The sequence below is a fragment of the Cucumis melo genome, chromosome 12, assembly GCF_025177605.1.
Source record: "Cucumis melo cultivar AY chromosome 12, USDA_Cmelo_AY_1.0, whole genome shotgun sequence".
In the NCBI taxonomy this organism is placed as follows: domain Eukaryota; kingdom Viridiplantae; phylum Streptophyta; class Magnoliopsida; order Cucurbitales; family Cucurbitaceae; genus Cucumis; species Cucumis melo.
In genome coordinates, this window is record NC_066868.1 from 3928117 (window position 1) to 3940771 (window position 12655).

Genomic DNA, 12655 nt, shown 5'->3' on the forward strand with positions numbered 1-12655 from the left:
TGTTTTCAAGTCGTGCAGCCGCCCCGGCTCGTATGCTCATGCACACGCTCGTGCGGGTCCCGGTGGCCGTTCCGACCGGTCGAGCATGCGTGGGAGATTCTGGCCGACATGGCTTATATGCATTTTCTGCGCATTCCGTGATGGGTGCGATCATACCAGCACTAATGCACCGGATCCCATCAGAACTCCGCAGTTAAGCGTGCTTGGGCGAGAGTAGTACTAAGTTGGGTGACCACTTGGGAAGTCCTCGTGTTGCACCCCTTTTTCTATTTTTTTTATTATTATTTTTTTCAATCCTACCATTTTGTTTCTTTCTCCCACCGTGTTTTCAAGTCGTGCAGCCGCCCCGGCTCGTATGCTCATGCACACGCTCGTGCGGGTCCCGGTGGCCGTTCCGACCGGTCGAGCATGCGTGGGAGATTCTGGCCGACATGGCTTATATGCATTTTCTGCGCATTCCGTGATGGGTGCGATCATACCAGCACTAATGCACCGGATCCCATCAGAACTCCGCAGTTAAGCGTGCTTGGGCGAGACTAGTACTAAGTTGGGTGACCACTTGGGAAGTCCTCGTGTTGCACCCCTTTTTCTATTTTTTTTATTATTATTTTTTTCAATCCTACCATTTTGTTTCTTTCTCCCACCGTGTTTTCAAGTCGTGCAGCCGCCCCGGCTCGTATGCTCATGCACACGCTCGTGCGGGTCCCGGTGGCCGTTCCGACCGGTCGAGCATGCGTGGGAGATTCTGGCCGACATGGCTTATATGCATTTTCTGCGCATTCCGTGATGGGTGCGATCATTCCAGCACTAATGCACCGGATCCCATCAGAACTCCGCAGTTAAGCGTGCTTGGGCGAGAGTAGTACTAAGTTGGGTGACCACTTGGGAAGTCCTCGTGTTGCACCCCTTTTTCTATTTTTTTTTATTATTATTTTTTTCAATCCTACCATTTTGTTTCTTTCTCCCACCGTGTTTTCAAGTCGTGCAGCCGCCCCGGCTCGTATGCTCATGCACACGCTCGTGCGGGTCCCGGTGGCCGTTCCGACCGGTCGAGCATGCGTGGGAGATTCTGGCCGACATGGCTTATATGCATTTTCTGCGCATTCCGTGATGGGTGCGATCATACCAGCACTAATGCACCGGATCCCATCAGAACTCCGCAGTTAAGCGTGCTTGGGCGAGAGTAGTACTAAGTTGGGTGACCACTTGGGAAGTCCTCGTGTTGCACCCCTTTTTCTATTTTTTTTATTATTATTTTTTTCAATCCTACCATTTTGTTTCTTTCTCCCACCGTGTTTTCAAGTCGTGCAGCCGCCCCGGGTCGTATGCTCATGCACACGCTCGTGCGGGTCCCGGTGGCCGTTCCGACCGGTCGAGCATGCGTGGGAGATTCTGGCCGACATGGCTTATATGCATTTTCTGCGCATTTCGTGATGGGTGCGATCATACCAGCACTAATGCACCGGATCCCATCAGAACTCCGCAGTTAAGCGTGCTTGGGCGAGAGTAGTACTAAGTTTGGTGACCACTTGGGAAGTCCTCGTGTTGCACCCCTTTTTCTATTTTTTTTATTATTATTTTTTTCAATCCTACCATTTTGTTTCTTTCTCCCACCGTGTTTTCAAGTCGTGCAGCCGCCCCGGGTCGTATGCTCATGCACACGCTCGTGCGGGTCCCGGTGGCCGTTCCGACCGGTCGAGCATGCGTGGGAGATTCTGGCCGACATGGCTTATATGCATTTTCTGCGCATTCCGTGATGGGTGCGATCATACCAGCACTAATGCACCGGATCCCATCAGAACTCCGCAGTTAAGCGTGCTTGGGCGAGAGTAGTACTAAGTTGGGTGACCACTTGGGAAGTCCTCGTGTTGCACCCCTTTTTCTATTTTTTTTATTATTATTTTTTTCAATCCTACCATTTTGTTTCTTTCTCCCACCGTGTTTTCAAGTCGTGCAGCCGCCCCGGCTCGTATGCTCATGCACACGCTCGTGCGGGTCCCGGTGGCCGTTCCGACCGGTCGAGCATGCGTGGGAGATTCTGGCCGACATGGCTTATATGCATTTTCTGCGCATTCCGTGATGGGTGCGATCATACCAGCACTAATGCACCGGATCCCATCAGAACTCCGCAGTTAAGCGTGCTTGGGCGAGAGTAGTACTAAGTTGGGTGACCACTTGGGAAGTCCTCGTGTTGCACCCCTTTTTCTATTTTTTTTATTATTATTATTTTCAATCCTACCATTTTGTTTCTTTCTCCCACCGTGTTTTCAAGTCGTGCAGCCGCCCCGGCTCGTATGCTCATGCACACGCTCGTGCGGGTCCCGGTGGCCGTTCCGACCGGTCGAGCATGCGTGGGAGATTCTGGCCGACATGGCTTATATGCATTTTCTGCGCATTCCGTGATGGGTGCGATCATACCAGCACTAATGCACCGGATCCCATCAGAACTCCGCAGTTAAGCGTGCTTGGGCGAGACTAGTACTAAGTTGGGTGACCACTTGGGAAGTCCTCGTGTTGCACCCCTTTTTCTATTTTTTTTATTATTATTTTTTTCAATCCTACCATTTTGTTTCTTTCTCCCACCGTGTTTTCAAGTCGTGCAGCCGCCCCGGCTCGTATGCTCATGCACACGCTCGTGCGGGTCCCGGTGGCCGTTCCGACCGGTCGAGCATGCGTGGGAGATTCTGGCCGACATGGCTTATATGCATTTTCTGCGCATTCCGTGATGGGTGCGATCATTCCAGCACTAATGCACCGGATCCCATCAGAACTCCGCAGTTAAGCGTGCTTGGACGAGAGTAGTACTAAGTTGGGTGACCACTTGGGAAGTCCTCGTGTTGCACCCCTTTTTCTATTTTTTTTTATTATTATTTTTTTCAATCCTACCATTTTGTTTCTTTCTCCCACCGTGTTTTCAAGTCGTGCAGCCGCCCCGGCTCGTATGCTCATGCACACGCTCGTGCGGGTCCCGGTGGCCGTTCCGACCGGTCGAGCATGCGTGGGAGATTCTGGCCGACATGGCTTATATGCATTTTCTGCGCATTTCGTGATGGGTGCGATCATACCAGCACTAATGCACCGGATCCCATCAGAACTCCGCAGTTAAGCGTGCTTGGGCGAGAGTAGTACTAAGTTGGGTGACCACTTGGGAAGTCCTCGTGTTGCACCCCTTTTTCTATTTTTTTTATTATTATTTTTTTCAATCCTACCATTTTGTTTCTTTCTCCCACCGTGTTTTCAAGTCGTGCAGCCGCCCCGGGTCGTATGCTCATGCACACGCTCGTGCGGGTCCCGGTGGCCGTTCCGACCGGTCGAGCATGCGTGGGAGATTCTGGCCGACATGGCTTATATGCATTTTCTGCGCATTTCGTGATGGGTGCGATCATACCAGCACTAATGCACCGGATCCCATCAGAACTCCGCAGTTAAGCGTGCTTGGGCGAGAGTAGTACTAAGTTTGGTGACCACTTGGGAAGTCCTCGTGTTGCACCCCTTTTTCTATTTTTTTTATTATTATTTTTTTCAATCCTACCATTTTGTTTCTTTCTCCCACCGTGTTTTCAAGTCGTGCAGCCGCCCCGGGTCGTATGCTCATGCACACGCTCGTGCGGGTCCCGGTGGCCGTTCCGACCGGTCGAGCATGCGTGGGAGATTCTGGCCGACATGGCTTATATGCATTTTCTGCGCATTCCGTGATGGGTGCGATCATACCAGCACTAATGCACCGGATCCCATCAGAACTCCGCAGTTAAGCGTGCTTGGGCGAGAGTAGTACTAAGTTGGGTGACTACTTGGGAAGTCCTCGTGTTGCACCCCTTTTTCTATTTTTTTTATTATTATTTTTTTCAATCCTACCATTTTGTTTCTTTCTCCCACCGTGTTTTCAAGTCGTGCAGCCGCCCCGGCTCGTATGCTCATGCACACGCTCGTGCGGGTCCCGGTGGCCGTTCCGACCGGTCGAGCATGCGTGGGAGATTCTGGCCGACATGGCTTATATGCATTTTCTGCGCATTCCGTGATGGGTGCGATCATACCAGCACTAATGCACCGGATCCCATCAGAACTCCGCAGTTAAGCGTGCTTGGGCGAGAGTAGTACTAAGTTGGGTGACCACTTGGGAAGTCCTCGTGTTGCACCCCTTTTTCTATTTTTTTTATTATTATTATTTTCAATCCTACCATTTTGTTTCTTTCTCCCACCGTGTTTTCAAGTCGTGCAGCCGCCCCGGCTCGTATGCTCATGCACACGCTCGTGCGGGTCCCGGTGGCCGTTCCGACCGGTCGAGCATGCGTGGGAGATTCTGGCCGACATGGCTTATATGCATTTTCTGCGCATTCCGTGATGGGTGCGATCATACCAGCACTAATGCACCGGATCCCATCAGAACTCCGCAGTTAAGCGTGCTTGGGCGAGAGTAGTACTAAGTTGGGTGACCACTTGGGAAGTCCTCGTGTTGCACCCCTTTTTCTATTTTTTTTATTATTATTTTTTTCAATCCTACCATTTTGTTTCTTTCTCCCACCGTGTTTTCAAGTCGTGCAGCCGCCCCGGCTCGTATGCTCATGCACACGCTCGTGCGGGTCCCGGTGGCCGTTCCGACCGGTCGAGCATGCGTGGGAGATTCTGGCCGACATGGCTTATATGCATTTTCTGCGCATTCCGTGATGGGTGCGATCATACCAGCACTAATGCACCGGATCCCATCAGAACTCCGCAGTTAAGCGTGCTTGGGCGAGAGTAGTACTAAGTTGGGTGACCACTTGGGAAGTCCTCGTGTTGCACCCCTTTTTCTATTTTTTTTATTATTATTTTTTTCAATCCTACCATTTTGTTTCTTTCTCCCACCGTGTTTTCAAGTCGTGCAGCCGCCCCGGCTCGTATGCTCATGCACACGCTCGTGCGGGTCCCGGTGGCCGTTCCGACCGGTCGAGCATGCGTGGGAGATTCTGGCCGACATGGCTTATATGCATTTTCTGCGCATTCCGTGATGGGTGCGATCATACCAGCACTAATGCACCGGATCCCATCAGAACTCCGCAGTTAAGCGTGCTTGGGCGAGAGTAGTACTAAGTTGGGTGACCACTTGGGAAGTCCTCGTGTTGCACCCCTTTTTCTATTTTTTTTATTATTATTTTTTTCAATCCTACCATTTTGTTTCTTTCTCCCACCGTGTTTTCAAGTCGTGCAGCCGCCCCGGCTCGTATGCTCATGCACACGCTCGTGCGGGTCCCGGTGGCCGTTCCGACCGGTCGAGCATGCGTGGGAGATTCTGGCCGACATGGCTTATATGCATTTTCTGCGCATTCCGTGATGGGTGCGATCATACCAGCACTAATGCACCGGATCCCATCAGAACTCCGCAGTTAAGTGTGCTTGGGCGAGAGTAGTACTAAGTTGGGTGACCACTTGGGAAGTCCTCGTGTTGCACCCCTTTTTCTATTTTTTTTATTATTATTTTTTTCAATCCTACCATTTTGTTTCTTTCTCCCACCGTGTTTTCAAGTCGTGCAGCCGCCCCGGCTCGTATGCTCATGCACACGCTCGTGCGGGTCCCGGTGGCCGTTCCGACCGGTCGAGCATGCGTGGGAGATTCTGGCCGACATGGCTTATATGCATTTTCTGCGCATTCCGTGATGGGTGCGATCATACCAGCACTAATGCACCGGATCCCATCAGAACTCCGCAGTTAAGCATGCTTGGGCGAGAGTAGTACTAAGTTGGGTGACCACTTGGGAAGTCCTCTTGTTGCACCCCTTTTTCTATTTTTTTTATTATTATTTTTTTCAATCCTACCATTTTGTTTCTTTCTCCCACCGTGTTTTCAAGTCGTGCAGCCGCCCCGGCTCGTATGCTCATGCACACGCTCGTGCGGGTCCCGGTGGCCGTTCCGACCGGTCGAGCATGCGTGGGAGATTCTGGCCGACATGGCTTATATGCATTTTCTGCGCATTCCGTGATGGGTGCGATCATACCAGCACTAATGCACCGGATCCCATCAGAACTCCGCAGTTAAGCGTGCTTGGGCGAGAGTAGTACTAAGTTGGGTGACCACTTGGGAAGTCCTCGTGTTGCACCCCTTTTTCTATTTTTTTTATTATTATTTTTTTCAATCCTACCATTTTGTTTCTTTCTCCCACCGTGTTTTCAAGTCGTGCAGCCGCCCCGGCTCGTATGCTCATGCACACGCTCGTGCGGGTCCCGGTGGCCGTTCCGACCGGTCGAGCATGCGTGGGAGATTCTGGCCGACATGGCTTATATGCATTTTCTGCGCATTCCGTGATGGGTGCGATCATACCAGCACTAATGCACCGGATCCCATCAGAACTCCGCAGTTAAGCGTGCTTGGGCGAGAGTAGTACTAAGTTGGGTGACCACTTGGGAAGTCTTCGTGTTGCACCCCTTTTTCTATTTTTTTTATTATTATTTTTTTCAATCCTACCATTTTGTTTCTTTCTCCCACCGTGTTTTCAAGTCGTGCAGCCGCCCCGGCTCGTATGCTCATGCACACGCTCGTGCGGGTCCCGGTGGCCGTTCCGACCGGTCGAGCATGCGTGGGAGATTCTGGCCGACATGGCTTATATGCATTTTCTGCGCATTCCGTGATGGGTGCGATCATACCAGCACTAATGCACCGGATCCCATCAGAACTCCGCAGTTAAGCGTGCTTGTGCGAGAGTAGTACTAAGTTGGGTGACCACTTGGGAAGTCCTCGTGTTGCACCCCTTTTTCTATTTTTTTTATTATTATTTTTTTCAATCCTACCATTTTGTTTCTTTCTCCCACCGTGTTTTCAAGTCGTGCAGCCGCCCCGGCTCGTATGCTCATGCACACGCTCGTGCGGGTCCCGGTGGCCGTTCCGACCGGTCGAGCATGCGTGGGAGATTCTGGCCGACATGGCTTATATGCATTTTCTGCGCATTCCGTGATGGGTGCGATCAAACCAGCACTAATGCACCGGATCCCATCAGAACTCCGCAGTTAAGCGTGCTTGGGCGAGAGTAGTACTAAGTTGGGTGACCACTTGGGAAGTCCTCGTGTTGCACCCCTTTTTCTATTTTTTTTATTATTATTTTTTTCAATCCTACCATTTTGTTTCTTTCTCCCACCGTGTTTTCAAGTCGTGCAGCCGCCCCGGCTCGTATGCTCATGCACACGCTCGTGCGGGTCCCGGTGGCCGTTCCGACCGGTCGAGCATGCGTGGGAGATTCTGGCCGACATGGCTTATATGCATTTTCTGCGCATTCCGTGATGGGTGCGATCATACCAGCACTAATGCACCGGATCCCATCAGAACTCCGCAGTTAAGCGTGCTTGGGCGAGAGTAGTACTAAGTTGGGTGACCACTTGGGAAGTCCTCGTGTTGCACCCCTTTTTCTATTTTTTTTATTATTATTTTTTTCAATCCTACCATTTTGTTTCTTTCTCCCACCGTGTTTTCAAGTCGTGCAGCCGCCCCGGCTCGTATGCTCATGCACACGCTCGTGCGGGTCCCGGTGGCCGTTCCGACCGGTCGAGCATGCGTGGGAGATTCTGGCCGACATGGCTTATATGCATTTTCTGCGCATTCCGTGATGGGTGCGATCATACCAGCACTAATGCACCGGATCCCATCAGAACTCCGCAGTTAAGCGTGCTTGTGCGAGAGTAGTACTAAGTTGGGTGACCACTTGGGAAGTCCTCGTGTTGCACCCCTTTTTCTATTTTTTTTATTATTATTTTTTTCAATCCTACCATTTTGTTTCTTTCTCCCACCGTGTTTTCAAGTCGTGCAGCCGCCCCGGCTCGTATGCTCATGCACACGCTCGTGCGGGTCCCGGTGGCCGTTCCGACCGGTCGAGCATGCGTGGGAGATTCTGGCCGACATGGCTTATATGCATTTTCTGCGCATTCCGTGATGGGTGCGATCATACCAGCACTAATGCACCGGATCCCATCAGAACTCCGCAATTAAGCGTGCTTGGGCGAGAGTAGTACTAAGTTTGGTGACCACTTGGGAAGTCCTCGTGTTGCACCCCTTTTTCTATTTTTTTTATTATTATTTTTTTCAATCCTACCATTTTGTTTCTTTCTCCCACCGTGTTTTCAAGTCGTGCAGCCGCCCCGGCTCGTATGCTCATGCACACGCTCGTGCGGGTCCCGGTGGCCGTTCCGACCGGTCGAGCATGCGTGGGAGATTCTGGCCGACATGGCTTATATGCATTTTCTGCGCATTCCGTGATGGGTGCGATCATACCAGCACTAATGCACCGGATCCCATCAGAACTCCGCAGTTAAGCGTGCTTGGGCGAGAGTAGTACTAAGTTGGGTGACCACTTGGGAAGTCCTCGTGTTGCACCCCTTTTTCTATTTTTTTTATTATTATTTTTTTCAATCCTACCATTTTGTTTCTTTCTCCCACCGTGTTTTCAAGTCGTGCAGCCGCCCCGGCTCGTATGCTCATGCACACGCTCGTGCGGGTCCCGGTGGCCGTTCCGACCGGTCGAGCATGCGTGGGAGATTCTGGCCGACATGGCTTATATGCATTTTCTGCGCATTCCGTGATGGGTGCGATCATACCAGCACTAATGCACCGGATCCCATCAGAACTCCGCAGTTAAGCATGCTTGGGCGAGAGTAGTACTAAGTTGGGTGACCACTTGGGAAGTCCTCGTGTTGCACCCCTTTTTCTATCTTTTTTATTATTATTTTTTTCAATCCTACCATTTTGTTTCTTTCTCCCACCGTGTTTTCAAGTCGTGCAGCCGCCCCGGCTCGTATGCTCATGCACACGCTCGTGCGGGTCCCGGTGGCCGTTCCGACCGGTCGAGCATGCGTGGGAGATTCTGGCCGACATGGCTTATATGCATTTTCTGCGCATTCCGTGATGGGTGCGATCATACCAGCACTAATGCACCGGATCCCATCAGAACTCCGCAGTTAAGCGTGCTTGGGCGAGAGTAGTACTAAGTTGGGTGACCACTTGGGAAGTCCTCGTGTTGCACCCCTTTTTCTATTTTTTTTATTATTATTTTTTTCAATCCTACCATTTTGTTTCTTTCTCCCACCGTGTTTTCAAGTCGTGCAGCCGCCCCGGCTCGTATGCTCATGCACACGCTCGTGCGGGTCCCGGTGGCCGTTCCGACCGGTCGAGCATGCGTGGGAGATTCTGGCCGACATGGCTTATATGCATTTTCTGCGCATTCCGTGATGGGTGCGATGAAACCAGCTCTAATGCACCGGATCCCATCAGAACTCCGCAGTTAAGCGTGCTTGGGCGAGAGTAGTACTAAGTTGGGTGACCACTTGGGAAGTCCTCGTGTTGCACCCCTTTTTCTATTTTTTTTATTATTATTTTTTTCAATCCTACCATTTTGTTTCTTTCTCCCACCGTGTTTTCAAGTCGTGCAGCCGCCCCGGCTCGTATGCTCATGCACACGCTCGTGCGGGTCCCGGTGGCCGTTCCGACCGGTCGAGCATGCGTGGGAGATTCTGGCCGACATGGCTTATATGCATTTTCTGCGCATTCCGTGATGGGTGCGATCATACCAGCACTAATGCACCGGATCCCATCAGAACTCCGCAGTTAAGCGTGCTTGGGCGAGAGTAGTACTAAGTTGGGTGACCACTTGGGAAGTCCTCGTGTTGCACCCCTTTTTCTATTTTTTTTATTATTATTTTTTTCAATCCTACCATTTTGTTTCTTTCTCCCACCGTGTTTTCAAGTCGTGCAGCCGCCCCGGCTCGTATGCTCATGCACACGCTCGTGCGGGTCCCGGTGGCCGTTCCGACCGGTCGAGCATGCGTGGGAGATTCTGGCCGACATGGCTTATATGCATTTTCTGCGCATTCCGTGATGGGTGCGATCATTCCTGCACTAATGCACCGGATCCCATCAGAACTCCGCAGTTAAGCGTGCTTGGGCGAGAGTAGTACTAAGTTGGGTGACCACTTGGGAAGTCCTCGTGTTGCACCCCTTTTTCTATTTTTTTTATTATTATTTTTTTCAATCCTACCATTTTGTTTCTTTCTCCCACCGTGTTTTCAAGTCGTGCAGCCGCCCCGGCTCGTATGCTCATGCACACGCTCGTGCGGGTCCCGGTGGCCGTTCCGACCGGTCGAGCATGCGTGGGAGATTCTGGCCGACATGGCTTATATGCATTTTCTGCGCATTCCGTGATGGGTGCGATCATACCATCACTAATGCACCGGATCCCATCAGAACTCCGCAGTTAAGCGTGCTTGGGCGAGAGTAGTACTAAGTTGGGTGACCACTTGGGAAGTCCTCGTGTTGCACCCCTTTTTCTATTTTTTTTATTATTATTTTTTTCAATCCTACCATTTTGTTTCTTTCTCCCACCGTGTTTTCAAGTCGTGCAGCCGCCCCGGCTCGTATGCTCATGCACACGCTCGTGCGGGTCCCGGTGGCCGTTCCGACCGGTCGAGCATGCGTGGGAGATTCTGGCCGACATGGCTTATATGCATTTTCTGCGCATTCCGTGATGGGTGCGATCATACCAGCACTAATGCACCGGATCCCATCAGAACTCCGCAGTTAAGCGTGCTTGGGCGAGAGTAGTACTAAGTTGGGTGACCACTTGGGAAGTCCTCGTGTTGCACCCCTTTTTCTATTTTTTTTATTATTATTTTTTTCAATCCTACAATTTTGTTTCTTTCTCCCACCGTGTTTTCAAGTCGTGCAGCCGCCCCGGCTCGTATGCTCATGCACACGCTCGTGCGGGTCCCGGTGGCCGTTCCGACCGGTCGAGCATGCGTGGGAGATTCTGGCCGACATGGCTTATATGCATTTTCTGCGCATTCCGTGATGGGTGCGATCAAACCAGCACTAATGCACCGGATCCCATCAGAACTCCGCAGTTAAGCGTGCTTGGGCGAGAGTAGTACTAAGTTGGGTGACCACTTGGGAAGTCCTCGTGTTGCACCCCTTTTTCTATTTTTTTTATTATTATTTTTTTCAATCCTACAATTTTGTTTCTTTCTCCCACCGTGTTTTCAAGTCGTGCAGCCGCCCCGGCTCGTATGCTCATGCACACGCTCGTGCGGGTCCCGGTGGCCGTTCCGACCGGTCGAGCATGCGTGGGAGATTCTGGCCGACATGGCTTATATGCATTTTCTGCGCATTCCGTGATGGGTGCGATCAAACCAGCACTAATGCACCGGATCCCATCAGAACTCCGCAGTTAAGCGTGCTTGGGCGAGAGTAGTACTAAGTTGGGTGACCACTTGGGAAGTCCTCGTGTTGCACCCCTTTTTCTATTTTTTTTATTATTATTTTTTTCAATCCTACCATTTTGTTTCTTTCTCCCACCGTGTTTTCAAGTCGTGCAGCCGCCCCGGCTCGTATGCTCATGCACACGCTCGTGCGGGTCCCGGTGGCCGTTCCGACCGGTCGAGCATGCGTGGGAGATTCTGGCCGACATGGCTTATATGCATTTTCTGCGCATTCCGTGATGGGTGCGATCATACCAGCACTAATGCACCGGATCCCATCAGAACTCCGCAGTTAAGCGTGCTTGGGCGAGAGTAGTACTAAGTTGGGTGACCACTTGGGAAGTCCTCGTGTTGCACCCCTTTTTCTATTTTTTTTATTATTATTTTTTTCAATCCTACCATTTTGTTTCTTTCTCCCACCGTGTTTTCAAGTCGTGCAGCCGCCCCGGCTCGTATGCTCATGCACACGCTCGTGCGGGTCCCGGTGGCCGTTCCGACCGGTCGAGCATGCGTGGGAGATTCTGGCCGACATGGCTTATATGCATTTTCTGCGCATTCCGTGATGGGTGCGATCATACCAGCACTAATGCACCGGATCCCATCAGAACTCCGCAGTTAAGCGTGCTTGGGCGAGAGTAGTACTAAGTTGGGTGACCACTTGGGAAGTCCTCGTGTTGCACCCCTTTTTCTATTTTTTTTATTATTATTTTTTTCAATCCTACCATTTTGTTTCTTTCTCCCACCGTGTTTTCAAGTCGTGCAGCCGCCCCGGCTCGTATGCTCATGCACACGCTCGTGCGGGTCCCGGTGGCCGTTCCGACCGGTCGAGCATGCGTGGGAGATTCTGGCCGACATGGCTTATATGCATTTTCTGCGCATTCCGTGATGGGTGCGATCATACCAGCACTAATGCACCGGATCCCATCAGAACTCCGCAGTTAAGCATGCTTGGGCGAGAGTAGTACTAAGTTGGGTGACCACTTGGGAAGTCCTCGTGTTGCACCCCTTTTTCTATTTTTTTTATTATTATTTTTTTCAATCCTACCATTTTGTTTCTTTCTCCCACCGTGTTTTCAAGTCGTGCAGCCGCCCCGGCTCGTATGCTCATGCACACGCTCGTGCGGGTCCCGGTGGCCGTTCTGACCGGTCGAGCATGCGTGGGAGATTCTGGCCGACATGGCTTATATGCATTTTCTGCGCATTCCGTGATGGGTGCGATCATACCAGCACTAATGCACCGGATCCCATCAGAACTCCGCAGATAAGCGTGCTTGGGCGAGAGTAGTACTAAGTTGGGTGACCACTTGGGAAGTCCTCGTGTTGCACCCCTTTTTCTATTTTTTTTATTATTATTTTTTTCAATCCTACAATTTTGTTTCTTTCTCCCACCGTGTTTTCAAGTCGTGCAGCCGCCCCGGCTCGTATGCTCATGCACACGCTCGTGCGG

At 51.3% G+C, this 12655-nt stretch overlaps 39 non-coding genes across 39 annotated transcripts; all 39 read left to right on the forward strand.

The window, feature by feature from the left end:
* Positions 1-142: 142 nt before the first annotated feature.
* LOC127145412 (5S ribosomal RNA) lies at positions 143-261 on the forward strand. The gene has a single exon (XR_007817191.1). It is a non-coding gene; the product is annotated as a 5S ribosomal RNA (ribosomal RNA).
* A 204-nt stretch (positions 262-465) lies between these two features.
* On the forward strand, positions 466-584 carry LOC127144546 (5S ribosomal RNA). Its single transcript, XR_007816334.1, has one exon. It is a non-coding gene; the product is annotated as a 5S ribosomal RNA (ribosomal RNA).
* A 204-nt stretch (positions 585-788) lies between these two features.
* Positions 789-907, forward strand: LOC127144613 (5S ribosomal RNA). Its single transcript, XR_007816401.1, has one exon. It is a non-coding gene; the product is annotated as a 5S ribosomal RNA (ribosomal RNA).
* A 205-nt stretch (positions 908-1112) lies between these two features.
* LOC127145413 (5S ribosomal RNA) lies at positions 1113-1231 on the forward strand. Its single transcript, XR_007817192.1, has one exon. It is a non-coding gene; the product is annotated as a 5S ribosomal RNA (ribosomal RNA).
* Positions 1232-1435: 204 nt separating this feature from the next.
* Positions 1436-1554, forward strand: LOC127144890 (5S ribosomal RNA). The gene has a single exon (XR_007816677.1). It is a non-coding gene; the product is annotated as a 5S ribosomal RNA (ribosomal RNA).
* Positions 1555-1758: 204 nt separating this feature from the next.
* Positions 1759-1877, forward strand: LOC127145414 (5S ribosomal RNA). Its single transcript, XR_007817193.1, has one exon. It is a non-coding gene; the product is annotated as a 5S ribosomal RNA (ribosomal RNA).
* A 204-nt stretch (positions 1878-2081) lies between these two features.
* LOC127145415 (5S ribosomal RNA) lies at positions 2082-2200 on the forward strand. Its single transcript, XR_007817194.1, has one exon. It is a non-coding gene; the product is annotated as a 5S ribosomal RNA (ribosomal RNA).
* Positions 2201-2404: 204 nt separating this feature from the next.
* LOC127144547 (5S ribosomal RNA) lies at positions 2405-2523 on the forward strand. Its single transcript, XR_007816335.1, has one exon. It is a non-coding gene; the product is annotated as a 5S ribosomal RNA (ribosomal RNA).
* A 204-nt stretch (positions 2524-2727) lies between these two features.
* On the forward strand, positions 2728-2846 carry LOC127144853 (5S ribosomal RNA). Its single transcript, XR_007816641.1, has one exon. It is a non-coding gene; the product is annotated as a 5S ribosomal RNA (ribosomal RNA).
* Positions 2847-3051: 205 nt separating this feature from the next.
* Positions 3052-3170, forward strand: LOC127145416 (5S ribosomal RNA). The gene has a single exon (XR_007817195.1). It is a non-coding gene; the product is annotated as a 5S ribosomal RNA (ribosomal RNA).
* Positions 3171-3374: 204 nt separating this feature from the next.
* On the forward strand, positions 3375-3493 carry LOC127144891 (5S ribosomal RNA). Its single transcript, XR_007816678.1, has one exon. It is a non-coding gene; the product is annotated as a 5S ribosomal RNA (ribosomal RNA).
* A 204-nt stretch (positions 3494-3697) lies between these two features.
* On the forward strand, positions 3698-3816 carry LOC127144681 (5S ribosomal RNA). The gene has a single exon (XR_007816469.1). It is a non-coding gene; the product is annotated as a 5S ribosomal RNA (ribosomal RNA).
* Positions 3817-4020: 204 nt separating this feature from the next.
* LOC127145418 (5S ribosomal RNA) lies at positions 4021-4139 on the forward strand. Its single transcript, XR_007817197.1, has one exon. It is a non-coding gene; the product is annotated as a 5S ribosomal RNA (ribosomal RNA).
* Positions 4140-4343: 204 nt separating this feature from the next.
* On the forward strand, positions 4344-4462 carry LOC127145419 (5S ribosomal RNA). Its single transcript, XR_007817198.1, has one exon. It is a non-coding gene; the product is annotated as a 5S ribosomal RNA (ribosomal RNA).
* Positions 4463-4666: 204 nt separating this feature from the next.
* On the forward strand, positions 4667-4785 carry LOC127145420 (5S ribosomal RNA). Its single transcript, XR_007817199.1, has one exon. It is a non-coding gene; the product is annotated as a 5S ribosomal RNA (ribosomal RNA).
* A 204-nt stretch (positions 4786-4989) lies between these two features.
* On the forward strand, positions 4990-5108 carry LOC127145421 (5S ribosomal RNA). The gene has a single exon (XR_007817200.1). It is a non-coding gene; the product is annotated as a 5S ribosomal RNA (ribosomal RNA).
* A 204-nt stretch (positions 5109-5312) lies between these two features.
* On the forward strand, positions 5313-5431 carry LOC127144536 (5S ribosomal RNA). The gene has a single exon (XR_007816324.1). It is a non-coding gene; the product is annotated as a 5S ribosomal RNA (ribosomal RNA).
* Positions 5432-5635: 204 nt separating this feature from the next.
* Positions 5636-5754, forward strand: LOC127144993 (5S ribosomal RNA). The gene has a single exon (XR_007816780.1). It is a non-coding gene; the product is annotated as a 5S ribosomal RNA (ribosomal RNA).
* Positions 5755-5958: 204 nt separating this feature from the next.
* On the forward strand, positions 5959-6077 carry LOC127145422 (5S ribosomal RNA). The gene has a single exon (XR_007817201.1). It is a non-coding gene; the product is annotated as a 5S ribosomal RNA (ribosomal RNA).
* A 204-nt stretch (positions 6078-6281) lies between these two features.
* LOC127144680 (5S ribosomal RNA) lies at positions 6282-6400 on the forward strand. The gene has a single exon (XR_007816468.1). It is a non-coding gene; the product is annotated as a 5S ribosomal RNA (ribosomal RNA).
* A 204-nt stretch (positions 6401-6604) lies between these two features.
* Positions 6605-6723, forward strand: LOC127144870 (5S ribosomal RNA). The gene has a single exon (XR_007816658.1). It is a non-coding gene; the product is annotated as a 5S ribosomal RNA (ribosomal RNA).
* Positions 6724-6927: 204 nt separating this feature from the next.
* LOC127144657 (5S ribosomal RNA) lies at positions 6928-7046 on the forward strand. The gene has a single exon (XR_007816445.1). It is a non-coding gene; the product is annotated as a 5S ribosomal RNA (ribosomal RNA).
* A 204-nt stretch (positions 7047-7250) lies between these two features.
* Positions 7251-7369, forward strand: LOC127145423 (5S ribosomal RNA). Its single transcript, XR_007817202.1, has one exon. It is a non-coding gene; the product is annotated as a 5S ribosomal RNA (ribosomal RNA).
* A 204-nt stretch (positions 7370-7573) lies between these two features.
* On the forward strand, positions 7574-7692 carry LOC127144871 (5S ribosomal RNA). Its single transcript, XR_007816659.1, has one exon. It is a non-coding gene; the product is annotated as a 5S ribosomal RNA (ribosomal RNA).
* Positions 7693-7896: 204 nt separating this feature from the next.
* LOC127144997 (5S ribosomal RNA) lies at positions 7897-8015 on the forward strand. Its single transcript, XR_007816783.1, has one exon. It is a non-coding gene; the product is annotated as a 5S ribosomal RNA (ribosomal RNA).
* Positions 8016-8219: 204 nt separating this feature from the next.
* On the forward strand, positions 8220-8338 carry LOC127145424 (5S ribosomal RNA). Its single transcript, XR_007817203.1, has one exon. It is a non-coding gene; the product is annotated as a 5S ribosomal RNA (ribosomal RNA).
* A 204-nt stretch (positions 8339-8542) lies between these two features.
* On the forward strand, positions 8543-8661 carry LOC127144780 (5S ribosomal RNA). Its single transcript, XR_007816568.1, has one exon. It is a non-coding gene; the product is annotated as a 5S ribosomal RNA (ribosomal RNA).
* Positions 8662-8865: 204 nt separating this feature from the next.
* Positions 8866-8984, forward strand: LOC127145425 (5S ribosomal RNA). The gene has a single exon (XR_007817204.1). It is a non-coding gene; the product is annotated as a 5S ribosomal RNA (ribosomal RNA).
* A 204-nt stretch (positions 8985-9188) lies between these two features.
* Positions 9189-9307, forward strand: LOC127144943 (5S ribosomal RNA). The gene has a single exon (XR_007816730.1). It is a non-coding gene; the product is annotated as a 5S ribosomal RNA (ribosomal RNA).
* A 204-nt stretch (positions 9308-9511) lies between these two features.
* On the forward strand, positions 9512-9630 carry LOC127145426 (5S ribosomal RNA). Its single transcript, XR_007817205.1, has one exon. It is a non-coding gene; the product is annotated as a 5S ribosomal RNA (ribosomal RNA).
* Positions 9631-9834: 204 nt separating this feature from the next.
* Positions 9835-9953, forward strand: LOC127144740 (5S ribosomal RNA). Its single transcript, XR_007816528.1, has one exon. It is a non-coding gene; the product is annotated as a 5S ribosomal RNA (ribosomal RNA).
* Positions 9954-10157: 204 nt separating this feature from the next.
* On the forward strand, positions 10158-10276 carry LOC127144865 (5S ribosomal RNA). The gene has a single exon (XR_007816653.1). It is a non-coding gene; the product is annotated as a 5S ribosomal RNA (ribosomal RNA).
* A 204-nt stretch (positions 10277-10480) lies between these two features.
* Positions 10481-10599, forward strand: LOC127145427 (5S ribosomal RNA). The gene has a single exon (XR_007817206.1). It is a non-coding gene; the product is annotated as a 5S ribosomal RNA (ribosomal RNA).
* Positions 10600-10803: 204 nt separating this feature from the next.
* Positions 10804-10922, forward strand: LOC127144658 (5S ribosomal RNA). Its single transcript, XR_007816446.1, has one exon. It is a non-coding gene; the product is annotated as a 5S ribosomal RNA (ribosomal RNA).
* A 204-nt stretch (positions 10923-11126) lies between these two features.
* On the forward strand, positions 11127-11245 carry LOC127144659 (5S ribosomal RNA). The gene has a single exon (XR_007816447.1). It is a non-coding gene; the product is annotated as a 5S ribosomal RNA (ribosomal RNA).
* A 204-nt stretch (positions 11246-11449) lies between these two features.
* LOC127145429 (5S ribosomal RNA) lies at positions 11450-11568 on the forward strand. The gene has a single exon (XR_007817208.1). It is a non-coding gene; the product is annotated as a 5S ribosomal RNA (ribosomal RNA).
* Positions 11569-11772: 204 nt separating this feature from the next.
* On the forward strand, positions 11773-11891 carry LOC127145430 (5S ribosomal RNA). Its single transcript, XR_007817209.1, has one exon. It is a non-coding gene; the product is annotated as a 5S ribosomal RNA (ribosomal RNA).
* Positions 11892-12095: 204 nt separating this feature from the next.
* LOC127144781 (5S ribosomal RNA) lies at positions 12096-12214 on the forward strand. The gene has a single exon (XR_007816569.1). It is a non-coding gene; the product is annotated as a 5S ribosomal RNA (ribosomal RNA).
* Positions 12215-12418: 204 nt separating this feature from the next.
* On the forward strand, positions 12419-12537 carry LOC127144682 (5S ribosomal RNA). Its single transcript, XR_007816470.1, has one exon. It is a non-coding gene; the product is annotated as a 5S ribosomal RNA (ribosomal RNA).
* Positions 12538-12655: the final 118 nt, after the last annotated feature.